Source organism: Coffea eugenioides, chromosome 11, assembly GCF_003713205.1.
Source record: "Coffea eugenioides isolate CCC68of chromosome 11, Ceug_1.0, whole genome shotgun sequence".
In the NCBI taxonomy this organism is placed as follows: domain Eukaryota; kingdom Viridiplantae; phylum Streptophyta; class Magnoliopsida; order Gentianales; family Rubiaceae; genus Coffea; species Coffea eugenioides.
Window position 1 is genome coordinate 30,261,247 of NC_040045.1, and position 15,986 is coordinate 30,277,232.

Sequence of the window (15,986 nt, forward strand, 5' to 3'; positions counted from 1 at the left end):
TTTTGTTTTAGACATTTTAGCATTTTAGATACCAAATTTTTAATTTAGCTTTATTTATTTATTTTTATTTTTTAAATGATAATTATTATTCATTTTCGCTCATGAGTCTCTTAATTTTTATTTGAGACATTTTAGCATTAAAATTTATTCAAAAAAAAAGAAGAAGAAAATTGTTCACAAAAAATATGTTTTATTTCTTTTAGACTCAATTTAAGAAAAAGTTTATTATTCGTTTATCTAAATTAAGTGAAGATTAGTAAAATAAAAGGAAAAATCATCAATTAAATTCAAAAAATTTCTTTTTTAGCTTTTATTTGACTTTTGTTGTTCTTGTTTTATTTCTATTTGTTGTTTCCTTATTATTGTTGTTAATTAAAAAAAAAAAAAAAAAAGAGGAAGCAGCTCACGTGCGCGAGCTGCAAACAAAACAAACATTTTCCAAACAGCAGCATGCGAGAAGTACAGAAAATGCAGCGCTCAGTTCCTTCCCATTTTCCATCCTTTTTTCCATTGATTTTCCTTCACCGTTGGATCATGCTAACCTCATTCTACTTGGCTTCCATCTAACAACCAAGAAGAATCTAGAAATGAAACAAAATCAAGGGCTAAGAGAGAGGCGGTGAGCTGAGATTGTTTATGAACCATCGAGATGAAGTTTTAAGGGTTTGAATCTGGTATAAATAGAAAACTAAGGGTTTTAGAAGAGGGGATAGTGTGTGACGGCTAAAAATTTTTGGAGAAGTAAGAGGAGTGGTGGCTGAGGGACGAAACTGAGAAGAAAGAGAGAACGAAGGAAGGAAAAGTGACGGGGGGGTTTCTGAGAGAGAACCTAAGCGGGAGAGAGAGAGCGGCCAAGCTGGAAAAGAAAGAAACGAGGGAGGAAGAGAAAGGTGTGGAGAGCAAGAAAGGTTACGGGCGGAACATGATAAGAACTTGGGAAGGAAAGAGAGCAGTTGAGAGTGGCGGCGGGAAAGGAAACAGAGAGCTACGGGCTGAGAAACGGAAAAGCTGAGAAAAAGGAGAGCTTGGGGAGGAAGACTCTGGAACAAGCCGAGAGAGAAGACTCAGGAGGTAACAAATGCATCTTGATCTAGCCAACTCATATTTTATCTGTTAGCTCCTTTTCCTGATCTCTTTTGATTCAAAGATCTGTGTATTAATGGCTAAAAGATATATTAAAAGAGCATTAGACATGGTTAGAGGTTAGATCTTGATGTCATGGCTACACAGTTGTTAATCTCCAGGTCCGGTCCTTTGCTTTCAAAAGGCAGAACCAGTTTCTTTTGTTTTTTTTATATCCAAATCTCCTCTGTTTGTTTATCCAGAGTTACAGCCATGTCGAAGGGGGCATTTTTCTTTTTGGGTTGCTTGAGCTCTTGGGTTGCTTGAATTTCGTGATTTGTTTGTTGTTTGACTGGTTTTCCATGTACATGTCTAGCGCAAGATTCTTTCTTTCTGTCTTTGCTGCGCTTTCATGTTCAGTTGCACCATTGAATCTGCTGGGAATGGGCAATCGTATTTTGGGTGAAGTTAACAATGTGGGTTTGAGATTATAGCATTTGGGTTTGGTTAAATGAATCAGTGGGCTTGGTTTGATTTATTTCGCATAGACATCCCAGTCGAATGATGAAGTTGCGGAAGAAAGAACTCAGAAAATTGCAGCAGAAAAAGCTTCGTCTAGGCTGCATTTTTTTCGAATGAATGATCATGACTGTGGTTGACAATGACTGTGATTATACTTTGTGATGTTGTTGCGCTAATTGATAGGCTTGGTGTCGGCTTCTTTGTCCATTTAACGAGTATCCGAAACTGTGAATCCAATTTAGAAGTCATGAACATCTCTTGTGTTTAGTAATCAGCATATGCAATCATCTCACTTCTTGTGTATATGAAGTATGTATAGTTAATAAACTAAAGGTTGCATTTTGGTTCTCGTTTGTGTGTGTAATTTGGGTCTGACGAATTCTAAGGCGGGCAAAGTACAAGATTTGGGTTTGATTGTTGTTTTGTCTTGAGAGTTTGGTGCTTGTTTGATTTTGACATGAAAACCCAGAACTTGAAACCAATGAATGAATCTGGGTTCCTGCAAGTCCCTCAATTCAGATTTTTCCTTTTAGATGTTTAGCACCACATCTTGGTGATGGGTTTAGGAATTTGACAAGTACTTGGGATTGGATTTCTTGTTAAAACTGCTGCATTTTTTTCTCTTTCTTTTACTGTCGGTCAACCCAGGTTTTCTGCTTTAATCCTGCAACAAAACATAGTATTTGGTTTAGATGATGATTGAGACTTGTATCGTTCGTTTGTTTTGACCCAAAATTTTGATATTCGTTGGACTTGTTTGCGTGATGAAATGGAAGAATGCCATGGTTGAAAGTTGCAGAAATTTCCAGATTTCGCATGCCTTTTTTTTCTTCTATGAAATTTTCAGTTTTTGGGGTCACAAAGTGGAGAGAATGCTTGGTGAATTTGTTACTTTGGCCCAAGCTGTTGTTGGTTGAGTCGTTAGCAATGTTTAGATGGAAATGATTGCATTCAAAAACCCAGAAATTGTAGCTCAAGAAACCAGCGAAAGAAAAGGAAGTTCCTGCTAAGAAGATGCATGAACTGTCAAACCTTTTGGCCGCTGGTTTGCTGAGCTTGTTCCACAGCTTTATCATGTTTGCTCTTTGATGATTCTCTTGCCTTTTTTCTGTCTTGTGTATCTTGGACGTTAGTTTTCGAAATAAAAAAGGCATCAGCTGCACAAATTTGGCTTGGATTTCATGTCCTTTCGGTTTGTACTTGGATTATTTCTGGAGACTCTCGGTGCGAAAAGCTGCTAAGTGTTTTGTTGCATTTCTTGTGTTTCCTCGCTTTCCTGGCCTGGATCTTCTCAGTTGATGGATGAGTGGAGACGTGTGTGTGAGTTAGGTTGATAAAAAATGAGTTTTTGTGCATTTTTTGGGCAATTCATTCGCGTGGTTTGATGCTGCAGATATGCAGCAGAACATTGCCGAAAGCTTCATGAGTTGTTGAAAGTTTTTTGTTGCAGAAACTTGTTTCCTTCGTAGCATTTGCATGCATGTTGCATGAAAACCTTCCAAGAATTGCACTTTGCTCCCTGTTGTCTTAAAGTGCTGTTATCATGACCCAAATAATTCGAAATTTGATCAACCTTGTCTTTTTGAATTCCAATTTTCCTTTAGTACATTTTAACATACCGTTTGGATAAATTTTTTAGTGGATTTTAGAATGAAATTTTGAGGTTTAATAATTTTTGAGGGATTTATTATTTTGATTTGGGTTTTAGTGAAATTTTTGAGTATTTTGTTGTTTAATTGCCACAAGTGATTTTTGATTTATTTTCGTGAATTTTAGCATTTGATTTTGATAAGTCTCATCTTAAGCCATCAATTTTAGTATTTCATTTTTAACTTTTAAAACTTTCTACTTAGGACTTTGTTTGCTTTAATACTTGAATGGTTTATTTTATGTGAATACCTTAAGTGATTCCATTTTGTGTTTAAATTTCATTTCGTGTTTAGTTTTCATTTCATTTATTGTTAATTAAAGTGGTGCCTTGACCCTTTTTGCTATTTTGGAGGATAAATGATAAATTCGTGTCATTAAGGTCCCAACTCAAGGGAGGTACACTCTATCCCTTATTTCTAATTTACTTGACCCTATGTGCACTTATGTGACATTATGTGTTTAATTACATGCCTTTTGAATGTTTTATTTCATTTCTTTAATGCTTTATTTATTCCAATTTTTTTAATATTTATTTAATTTTAATTTGTAATTATTTGGGAAGGCAATTAAATGCCACAATTGTAATAGTTAGGTATTTCTTTTAATTATTTATTTTATTTCCCTTTTTAGATTGTAGTAGGGCCCTCCCCAATGTAATAGTTAGGGCTTGTTTGCTTTATTTGCCTAGTATGTCTTGCATGCTTATGTGTTACGTGTTATCCGCTTTCTTAGGGTCTCACATCTAGATATCATGATTATGTGTTATATGTTTATGTGATATTATGTGTTTACTTGTTTTATATTATTGGTTTAGTTATAATTAATGTATGATGTAATATCACACTAGTCCAACGCTAGTAGTGATTCATTTCCCGATGCTATACTAGTTCAACGCTAGTTGTGGTTTCCTTGTTCGATTTTTCAGTAGTCCAACGCTAGTGAGGAAGTAGAAATATAGGCTAGTCCAACGCTAGACCCTTAGGAGCCCTTCGAGCGTTAGTTCATGATTGTGTGATAAAATCATTTCATTTCATATTTTTCATTTTCTAGGGTCTTTTATCATTTTTTTTCCATGTTCCCTTTATAATATAACCTTTATCCCATACTTCCCTTTATATATACGTAATTTTTCCCATATTCCCTTTACACACACATCCCTTATCCCATATTCCCTCTTATATCCATATCCCCTATTTTATATTTTCCTTTATATAATCCTATGCATGAGACATGACATTAGATTTGCATTTCATATAGGGAAAATTAGAATTAGGGTAGTACGTTTGCTTGATTAGATAGGGAAATTACCCCTTGAGTATGAGATATGGACGATTTTGGCTCTCTAACCTTAGCATGTTCGTATTCCCTCTATTAAAGGGAAAATTGAGTCACGAACATTAGTTCCCCGTACCCGACATGATGCATTCCTTTAGGTCATGTATATTTGTATTTATATAATTATTTTATTCCTTTTCTTTTCTTAGAGTCTCATATTTTTGCATTATGCGTGACCTCTTCAAAGAATCCTTATTGGGCATCACAATTAATGTGATTGGCATCAATTAAGCTTTGAAGAGATATTTTGACCCTCCGATACCCTCTTAGGTCTAGAGTTTGCATTCATATAGTACATCCAAATATGATAAAAATAAGAAAATCTTTGGCTAAATCACGTAACTAGCCTTGGCTAGGTCGAAAGGGTGTCTCGAATTTTTATCCTTGCCTTCCCTTTCTTCAAATGTGACTCCCGAACCTTTTTCTTTGATTTTCGTCGACTAGGAGTCTTTAAAAAGGGTTTTCTACTTTTTTCTTTGAAAAATTCATTTTTAGGTGACTTGGTACACCTTAACTCAATACCAAGTGGTGACTCCGATTTTTTTTCAAAAACCCTTTTTAAACTATAATTTGGGCCCAAATCGTCGCACTTTTAAACCCCATTTAGGCCCCTTTTCATTTTTCCTCATTCATTTTCATCAAAAATCAAAAACTCATTTTTTAATCAAATAAATAAAAAATTCATGTTTTCTAAAACATTTAATTTTTATTTTTTTTCAAAAAAATGGGGCGTGACATATAGTATTTGTCGAACCAAATCTTCAGTTGTCCCCTTGACTAGAAAACAAGATTAGTTACTCTCCATTGAGAGTAACTCATGCAATTCCATTAAAGGAAATTGCGTCAATGTTTGACAATAGAAAGAAACTACTCAGAGGAGAAGAGAGCCCCCCGCGGCTGCCGTCCCCTCAATTCCTATTTTGTAGCTTCCTAAGAAAACCAAGACTCCCCGAATTTGTTGCTGGCCGACTCTTAATCACGCGGGATCCGGCTTTTTGCTCCTCCTCAATCCGTGCAAAGGAAAGAAAAGACAAGAAATTCCTATGTTGCCACAGATGGGTCTCTCCCACGGATTCTACTTGCTGACTTTTCAAATGATTGGTTTCCTAGTACCAATCAGATTCTTAAGGAGTTTCCTATTACAATTTAATTTCCTAAAAACTCTCCCAATCACTTGAGAATGATCTCGTGAAATCAGGAAGGTCCTGATAGCTATCAAATTAGGAAATTGATTCAGATTTGGAGATTGCCCAGTATCAATCCCGACTTTTCGGCTTTGAGCGGTGAACTTAGGCACGCCCCCGTGCAACCATCAGATGTTTTTCACTATAAAATCTTCATTTAAGCACTTTTCATTCCCATTCCTGAAATAAGCACAAAATACCAAATAAAAGTAGAATCCGACAATTAAAATAATATTTGGCTAAAATCAAGGGGAGAATAATTATAAATTTAGCAACAAATTATGACCTATCCGGACATTATAAATTTTATTTGAATTTTCTGATCAAGGTTTTTTTCTTGGATTTTGTTTGGCAAAATATTTGGATTCTGGAGGTATTCTTTAATTTCATGAGGATTTTTGAATTTTTATGAGGAAAAATACTAATAAAAATGGTTAAGATGTTGTAGACTATGAGAGAGAACAAGAGAGAGAATTTGATTAACTTTCAGTAGACTAGGAGTTTTAAAAGTTAAATTCTATCCAGTTCAAATAGATTCCTATAATTCTTATTACTAAATTCATACAGTTTTTGTACAATCATCAACTTAGTTCTACTAGTTGACAAATTCAAATTTACATTCAAGGAGTAACACTAATAATCATAGGAATTACATGAATGGAGTTCAACTGGATAGGACTTAATTTGTGAGGTCTGGGTCTGTCGTTTCTCAACTTAGAATCATATAATTTCATTCTTTAACTAGGTAAAGAAAAGATTTCTTATCATGGACTTGAACCCCTATAACTCGTCTGGGGTCGCTGCGTGGGACCGTGACACACTCTTTCGATTTGGTGTGTCGGCTCGGATTCTAAGAATTTGAATCGAGACATGTTCCGGGTTATAAAAAAAAAAAAAAGAAGATTTGAGTGTAGGAAAGACAAGTTCCTTAATGACGGTAGATGCCCAAAGCAAGACCACGTTCAGGGAAGGGAGAGCAGTAGGGGCCACCTTCAACGAAGTTATTAATGACGTTAAACGCCCAAGCCAACCGTCAATAATGACCACGTCCCGTGAGTGGAGAACAATTTAATTGATTGAATGTTTTTTTCCTTTTTCTTTATTTGGAGGAAATGATTGAAAAATTTTACCGAGTAGCATAATATGTAGGGGTGGCAATCAGGTCGGCTTCGGGTTGGCGAGTCGGGTTGAGGTCCAAGTATAACAAAAAACCCGCTGACCCGAACTTGACCTGCCAATCCGAAACGGGTCAGGATGCTTGACACGAATCTGAAAATTTCAGGTTGACGGGTCAACCCGAAATGACTCGAAACTTAATTTTAATTTATTAATTTATCACTGTAATTTCTAATAAAATCAATTTCTTACAAAATTAATTACATCATCAAGTAATAAAAATTTAAATAAATAATTTCAAACCAAATCTAAAATAAATTAAACACCGTAAAAGTGTTTTATTCCAAACCAAATATAAAATAAATTAAAATAGCATAAAAGTAAAAAATAATATAATATATTATTTGTCTAAATATAATAATTTCAACTTTACACAAGTTAAATAAATTCATTTAGGATTAAGTAATTAATGATTTAATGCCTTTGAAAAAAAAGAATGATTTAGTTTAGTTAGATCAAATAATTTTTATGTGTATTAAATTATTTTTAATTTGTAAACGGGTCATATCGGGTCATATCAGGTTACCAAGGGTTGACCCGAAATCGACCTGTTTTCTTTTCAGGTTCATTGGGTTCGACCCAATTCTGACCTGAACTTCCCAAACCCATTAATTTCGTGTTAGATTCGTGTCGTATTTTCGAGTCGTGTCAAGAATTGCCACCCCTAATAATATATACAACCGAATCATCAATTTCGCTACAGGGTAGCCTGACACTTTTAAAAATAAATTGTCTGCTGCCTGCTATCATGTTGATTGTGCACGGTAGATGGTTTGAAAAAAAAAAATCACCCGTGGGCTCCCGTGCACAATCAGCATGATAGCCTGACACTTTAAAAAAAATATATTTGCTACTGTATTGATTAGGTACAGTAGCTATAGTTTTGTACCAAGAGAATGTCAGAACTGTGACGGCCCCACCTCCCCCTAGGGCGTACCCCAAGGTTCGGCGGGTCGCCTGCCCAACTCTCGCCGGGACTCACTCACTCACTACAGTCCTCCAATGAAGTATAAGATAAATCTCAAATATTACATCCAATTCTCCAGAATTACATAAACTAGTACATCAAGTTGTACATACCATGAGTACCAGAAAATAAACCCTAGAAAAGCTGATAACTACAACCACCACGACAACTACATACATCTTGCTAGTCAACTTAAAACAAGTACAAGTTCACTCGTCTATAATCAAAACACTAAACACCTTCCCGAACGATCCCCGCGTCGGCCCCCTGCTAAGGAAAACAAATGGAATGGGGTAAGCTATATGCTTAGTGAGTAATCAGGGGGAAATGTAAACTCACATTCAAACAAACAAGTAATTAGGATATTTCACATCAATACAGAAAATTAACATCACAAGGGTAGGATACGGGTGGCTCCAAAGCCAGTTCAATTCCCCGAGCTTGAATGCCTGTTGACACTCCGTCAACCAAAATACTCATGGTCCGTAGACACCACTGAAACTTCCCCGTTCACCTTATCAATCCCCGCTGGCCAGTCAACAGCACACAGCAGCTCGAGCGAAATAAAGTAACTTAGCTTTCGTCAAAGCTTTAACAAGGAACTAAATCCCAAGTTTAGCATGGAACTATCTTCGACCAAGCCCCGGCTGGCTCGAATAGTTCGTCTAACCCTTGGAACCGGGCTGGAACCAAGCCCTGAGATATCCGATCTCTCAATAGATGGTATCTCTCAACAAGTGCACAACAAGATACTTACCCCAAATAGCACACAACAAATGGGGTTTAATTCAAGTCACGAGATCACCCCTATCAGCACACAGCAAAAGGGTGATACTCAAGTCATGTAATTCCCCTCCTCAGCACACAGCAAGAGGGTGATACTCAACATAAAGCATGTATTCTCACATAGGAAATCAAAACAAAGGATGGGCTTAGGTCGAGTGAGATAAAGTACACCCTCGCCTGCGTACCCATTTAACATGTACAAAGCACTTTAACAATTTCACATCAATAACCACCCAATTACTCACTTGATACAACTTGGCACGAAAAATGATACAATTCACGGAGCTTGACCGTCACCGTCAAAAGCCTCAAGATTTGTATGGGCAGATTATATACACACATGAGTGAAACGGCCATACAACAGCAATTTATAACTGAAACGATCAAATACAGTTGAAAACGGTCAAAATAATCAAAACGGTTACACGATCTTGTCCATAACGGAAGCTAGGGTTATCGGATCAAAATGTACTAGATAGTGTCTCGAACCTTAGACAAAAGGTTACAACTTCCATGAAGATAACTCAATCCATTTTTCAGTGTATCCAAGTTAAATTTGCAACATATAAAACTAGGACGCCGAAGACTAGTTTATCTTTCTCGTGAAAATTCGGCGGCATGCCCCTTGTGTTTACCCATTTTTCAGCCATTTATGGCTTCAATATTTTACTCAATCCAACCCAAAGTTATACATATCATAGATTCAAGTAATAGCCGTTCCATAGGCTCATAACAACATAAGAACAAAAATCAAAGTGATAACAAGTGCGGAAATGTAACCTAGCAAAAGACAGATTTGACTTGTGGTTGCGGAAAGAACACATTCGAGGCTACGCTTATCGGATTGAGGCGCAACTTATACCGTTTCGAAGCTAAGACACAGGGCTACAATTTTCATGAAGCTCACTTAGTCCCGTTTCCAATTCAACCTAGTCAAATCCCCAATTTACAGAACCAAAATCCAACTAGTCGGCTAATAAACCGCACTACTTTTAAATGACTATATCTCAGGTTACCAAGGTCCGATTAAGGTGTTCTTGGAGGCGTTTAAAAGCTAAGACAGAATACTAAAACTTTTATGTTTTGTCAACAGGCTAAATCCCCACGGATTATAGTGAATAAACACAACCAAATAGACTAAACTACTGTGACACCCCAACTTTTAAGATGCTATTGTTTTACGGTTTCTTTAGTTCATTTTATTTTAAAACATTATTTTGTTTCAGGGAAGATACTAAAGTTATTTCTTTGGGTTTGATTTAAAACCTTATTTTGTTTTAAAAGACTAGAAACCCTAAAATTTTAATCAAAAACCCTAGTTTACTTGTGACTATGTTTAAATCCCTCATATTTAACTCAAAACCCTAATTTTATTCTATGGAATTATAAAATTCATCACATTTTTCTTAAAATTCCTTTTATTTGGAAATTATTCATTTTTTATGGCCCTACTACTCAAGCACCCCATAATAAGTGCAAATGAACCTAGAAAGTAGGGTTTCACTTTTTGTTTTCAAGATTGGAGCAATTTAGGGTTTTCGCGATTTTTTTGCCGGATGATTTTTCGGTACGGAGCAAGGATCAAATTTGGTGATTAAAAGTGACTTTTAAATGAGAAATAATATGTGATTAGGAGCAATGATACAAGGGTAGCAAATAGGAAGTAAAAACCCTAGTACATGTGTTTTTAAGAAAAAACGGCGCGAACCGACGAGTACCGCGCACTACCGATTGAACGCACCACTTGACCACCACTTTCTTACCACATGAACTCATTAATATTTGAGCAAAATATCTCCTTAATTTCCAGCTAGCCTTGACCGAATTTTGGGGCTGAAAATGCAAGAAAGAAAAAGAAAATTTTGCTTGGTATTGGTAGTGACAAGTGTCACACCATTAAGGGTCTCTTGACCAAGACAATTTGTCTTACCTTCTTATCACCTTGGGCAGCCTTTCTTCTTCATTTTTTCTACTTCTTGGCTGAGAGAGAGAGGAAGAAAAACCCAAGGGAGAGTTCATCAATTCCTCTTGAAATCTAGCCATCCAAGTGAGAAGAAAGAAAACTAAACCGATTAAAGAGTGAGTTGTGGAGTTGGGAAGCTAGGGGAACTAAAAATTTCCAAAGGAGGTGGAGTATCACTCTTCCAAGCTTTGTCTTTGAGGTATAAGATCTGATCATGGTTCTTGTTCTTTTAAATTTTGATTTAAGATGTTATCTAGTTCATGTTTTGGCTTGATTACAAGATATGCAAGTTGTTGTGATGATTTTGGATGATATATGCAAGTTAGGGTTTAATAAATTTCTGCCTAGACTTGTTGTATAGTGGGTATATGTTGTATATAAGATTATATAAGGGGCTTTGGTAGTGTTGGAAGCAAGGAAATAAATAGATTGTCATGAAATCCCAAAAATTCCAGATTTCTGGAATTTTAAGTTTACATTCTGCCCGGTTTTAGTACTCATAGTTAGAGGCCGAATCAGGTTTGGCCTAAAACATGAAAGTTGTATGGAATGGTATTTTATAGGTTCCTACAAAATTTCAGCCCAATCGGAGCTATGTAACTTGTAAAAAGATGAAAATACCCTCGCTGTTCTAGGTTACATTCCAGAGTTCCGCGTGGACAGTTTAGTCTATTTGGTTGTGTTTATTCACTATAATCCGTGGGGATTTAGCCTGTTGGCAAAACATAAAAGTTTTAGTATTTATTCTTAGCTTTTAAACGCCTCCAAGAACACCTTAATCGGACCTTGGTAACCTGAGATATAGTCATTTAAAGGTAGTGCGGTTTATTAGCCGACTAGTTGGATTTTGGTTCTGTAAATTGGGGATTTGACTAGGTTGAATTGGAAACGGGACTAAGTGAGCTTCATGAAAATTGTAGCCCTGTGTCTTAGCTTCGAAACGGTATAATTTGCGCCTCAATCCGATAAGCGTAGCCTCGAATGTGTTCTTTCCGCAACCACACGTCAAATCTGTCTTTTGCTAGGTTACATTTCCACACTTGTTATCACTTTGATTTTTGTTCTTATGTTGTTATGAGCCTATGGAACGGCTATTACTTGAATCTATGATATGTATAACTTTGGATTGGATTGAGTAAAATATTGAAGCCATAAATGGCTGGAAAATGGGTAAACACAAGGGGCATGCCGCCGAATTTTCACGAGAAAGATAAACTAGTATTCGGAGTCCTAGTTTTATATGTTGCAAATTTAACTTGGATACACTGAAAAATGGATTGAGTTATCTTCATGGAAGTTGTAACCTTTTGTCTAAGGTTCGAGACACTATCTAGTACATTTTGATCCGATAACCCTAGCTCCCGTTATGGACAAGATCGTGTAACCGTTTTGATTATTTTGACCGTTTTCAACTGTATTCGATCGTTTCAGTTATAAATTGCTGTTGTATGGCCGTTTCACTCATGTGTGTATATAATCTGCCCATACAGATCTTGAGGCTTTTGACGGTGACGGTCAAGCTCCGTGAATTGTATCATTTTTCGTGCCAAGTTGTATCAAGTGAGTAATTGGGTGGTTATTGATGTGAAATTGTTAAAGTGCTTTGTACATGTTAAATGGGTACGCAGGCGAGGGTGTACTTTATCTCACTCGACCTAAGCCCATCCTTTGTTTTGATTTCCTATGTGAGAATACATGCTTTATGTTGAGTATCACCCTCTTGCTGTGTGCTGAGGAGGGGAATTACATGACTTGAGTATCACCCTTTTGCTGTGTGCTGATAGGGGTGATCTCGTGACTTGAATTAAACCCCATTTGTTGTGTGCTATTTGGGGTAAGTATCTTGTTGTGCACTTGTTGAGAGATACCATCTATTGAGAGATCGGATATCTCAGGGCTTGGTTCCAGCCCGGTTCCAAGGGTTAGACGAACTATTCGAGCCAGCCGGGGCTTGGTCGAAGATAGTTCCATGCTAAACTTGGGATTTAGTTCCTTGTTAAAGCTTTGACGAAAGCTAAGTTACTTTATTTCGCTCGAGCTGCTGTGTGCTGTTGACTGGCCAGCGGGGATTGATAAGGTGAACGGGGAAGTTTCAGTGGTGTCTACGGACCATGAGTATTTTGGTTGACGGAGTGTCAACAGGCATTCAAGCTCGGGGAATTGAACTGGCTTTGGAGCCACCCGTATCCTACCCTTGTGATGTTAATTTTCTGTATTGATGTGAAATATCCTGATTACTTGTTTGTTTGAATGTGAGTTTACATTTCCCCGTGATTACTCACTAAGCATATAGCTTACCCCATTCCATTTGTTTTCCTTAGCAGGGGGCCGACGCGGGAATCGCTCGGGAAGGTGTTTAGTGTTTTGATTATAGACGAGTGAACTTGTACTTGTTTTAAGTTGACTAGCAAGATGTATGTAGTTGTCGTGGTGGTTGTAGTTATCAGCTTTTCTAGGGTTTATTTTCTGGTACTCGTGGTATGTACGACTTGATGTACTAGTCTATGTAATTCTGGAGAATTGGATATAATATTTGAGATTTATCTTATACTTCATTGGAGGATTGTAGTGAGTGAGTGAGTCTCGGCGAGAGTTGGGCAGGCGACCCGCCGAACCTTGGGGTACGCCCTAGGGGGAGGTGTGGCCGTCACAAGAACTATATTTGGCGGACAATTTTTTTTTTTTTACCTATATTCTAAGAAATTAGCCCACTGAAGTTGGCTTTGAAAGGAAAAAACAAAAAAGTCACATTCAACTTTCGATTCTTGGTTCTACAATGTCTTGTAAGGTCATGTCCAGCTAATTTCTGATCTTACAAGATATTATCTTACAAGATAATTTCCGACCTTACATGACCTTACAAGATATAATACTAATTTCTGACCTTACAAGATAATATCTTGTAAGGTCATGTAAGGTCAGAAATTATCTTAAGGTCAGAAATTATCTTGTAAGATATTATCTTGTAAGGTCAGAAATTAGCTGGACATGACATGGTTGTCCAATGGACAAGAAAAAAGTGAAAATCAAATCAATTTACTCTTTTTAACAAATTTTCATAATTGTTTGTGAAATTTTTTTTTTAAAAAAAAATGTTGGCATTGAAAAGGGACAATATATCACTGGAAAAGTGATTAAAATTAAATGTGCCCATATTTCTTTAAATGACTGAAAAATGAGATATATACAAAAGTGGTACATAACAATTGGAAGAGACTCATGCCACGAGTGTAGTGAATCATTAGTTTTAGTGTCAAAGATGGGCAAATTACGCTTTATTCCCCTGTGATTTATTATTATTATTATTTTACATAACTCTCCTATGATTTTAAAAACTATATATAGTCCCATCATAGTTTGGATTAAAGTGTCAAAATGACGGAATTTACAATCCATAATGGAGTCAACTGAAATATCAAAAATATCCCTGTGTAAAGTTGAAAATTATTTATTAACCACAGGGGGTTATGTATATATACTGAAAATCATAAGGGGGTTATATGGTAAAATACTAAACCATAAAAGGGTTATATGCTAAAATATAAAAATCATACGAGGTTAGAGTGTCATGCATATTATATTTATATATTTTGGTGACTCCAGCTATTTTAGTTTTTAAATAAAAATAATTTTGACATTTTTATAGGTTCCGTTATGGATGATCATTTCCGTCACTTTGACACTTTAATCCAAATTATAAGGGATTATATATAGTTTTTAAAACTATAGGGAATTATGTAAAAATTAGCTATACCACGGGAGGGTAAAGTTTAATTTGCCCGTCAAAGATCAATATTTCCTACTAATAGTTGCTCTTAGAGCTTTTGTATATGTTTGCTATGGCCAAGTTGATTCATATGCTCATTTGACAATTAACTTCTACTTAGTCCACGCTATAACTTCAAGCTGGCTGCTTTTTCAACTACTATTTTGGCATCTCTTTCCTATTTTTAGCACCTTAGTGGTTAATATATTGGATGATTCATAGAGTTTATCAAACCGGCCACAACCAATAAAATCCAAACTCTGGAACTGATTTACTATTTTTCTTTTCTCTTTTACAATTAAATGTTTGAACTGGAGTTGAATAGTAAACCAAAAACTTATCATTTGCTTCACGAGGAATTTTATATCTGCTCGAAACAACTACTAGGCATGATCTAGGAACAATAGAAAAGTTCCAAGCGGATATATGAGGACCTTATTTACTAATTTACATGTTAAGTGGAATCCACTTGGCATGTTATATAAAATCAAGTAGAACCCTTGTATGTTCTCATGGAACTTTTTCATTGGTTCAGAAACAATTATTAGGCATGATCGACATAAAATTTTCCTCCAATTCACTTAGCAGTTCAAATTCTTTTAAAAAAATTGATTAATTCACGTTGCACTTCCCCCATTACCACTATCTTCTGTCTTTCAATTCCTTTTCAATCGATACATGAATATACCATCGGAAATAATGACTGAACCCTTCCATCCTTCCTTGGCACTCCCTTGCGCTAGCCATGTTTTGATCCATAGACATTGTCACTATAATCACAAAATCTGTGGATATATGACAAGCTTCTCAATGTTCAAATGTCCTATATTCACAATTTATTATTGGAATGGTACTCCCAATTCTATGAAGATATACTATTATTAATAAATTTTAATAAATGTTAGTTTTTGAAAACAGAAAAACAAAAAAGAGGAGATTCTCAAAAGTATCTGACACCCGTAATTGACTCAAGTCTCGCCATATTCGTTCTATTCATCCTCTAATACCAAACAAACATACCTTTGTTTTTTCTTTTTCAAATTTCAGCTACTAGAAATAATTTTATAAAGCAAGGGGCAAATATTAACTTAAGGAAAAGTCATGCACGAACCAACGGCTCTCTGTGTACAAGCTTATTCCTCCAATAATTAAGTAGGATGTTAATGCTTAAACGACAAATTGTAAATGTTAACAACAAATGTTTGACATATTATAGAACTCAAATAATTGACAAGTGTACACATCATTAGCCATACATAGAACTTTCAATTATTTATTATATATACACACACACAGAGACATGTACATATATACAAAGTGGCTAAGGAACTTTTCTAGTGATTTTCGTCGTCCTCCATTTGGTTATGGTTTGCACGTGAGTTTTTGTTTTGCCATTTTGGTTGAGTGAAGAAAGCTAGAAGTGTGAGGCTTGTTTGCATATTTTTTTGGATTAATCTCTTTTACACTGATAATGTGTATACTGTTAGTTTTGGACAAATAATAGTTGTGCAAAATTTGAATTTGAAATTCAACTTTTATACATGTATCATAAATCCAATAGTGATAATGCATATA

At 35.8% G+C, this 15,986-nt stretch overlaps 1 long non-coding RNA gene across 2 annotated transcripts; it reads left to right on the plus strand.

Moving 5' to 3' along the window:
- Window positions 1–724: 724 nt before the first annotated feature.
- On the plus strand, window positions 725–13,200 carry LOC113754187. 2 transcript variants are annotated; one of them, XR_003465143.1, is made up of 2 exons: window positions 725–1,071; window positions 12,967–13,200. It is a non-coding gene; the product is annotated as an uncharacterized LOC113754187 (long non-coding RNA). The 2 variants fall into 2 exon arrangements; XR_003465144.1 differs by having other exon boundaries at window positions 12,970–13,200.
- Window positions 13,201–15,986: the final 2,786 nt, after the last annotated feature.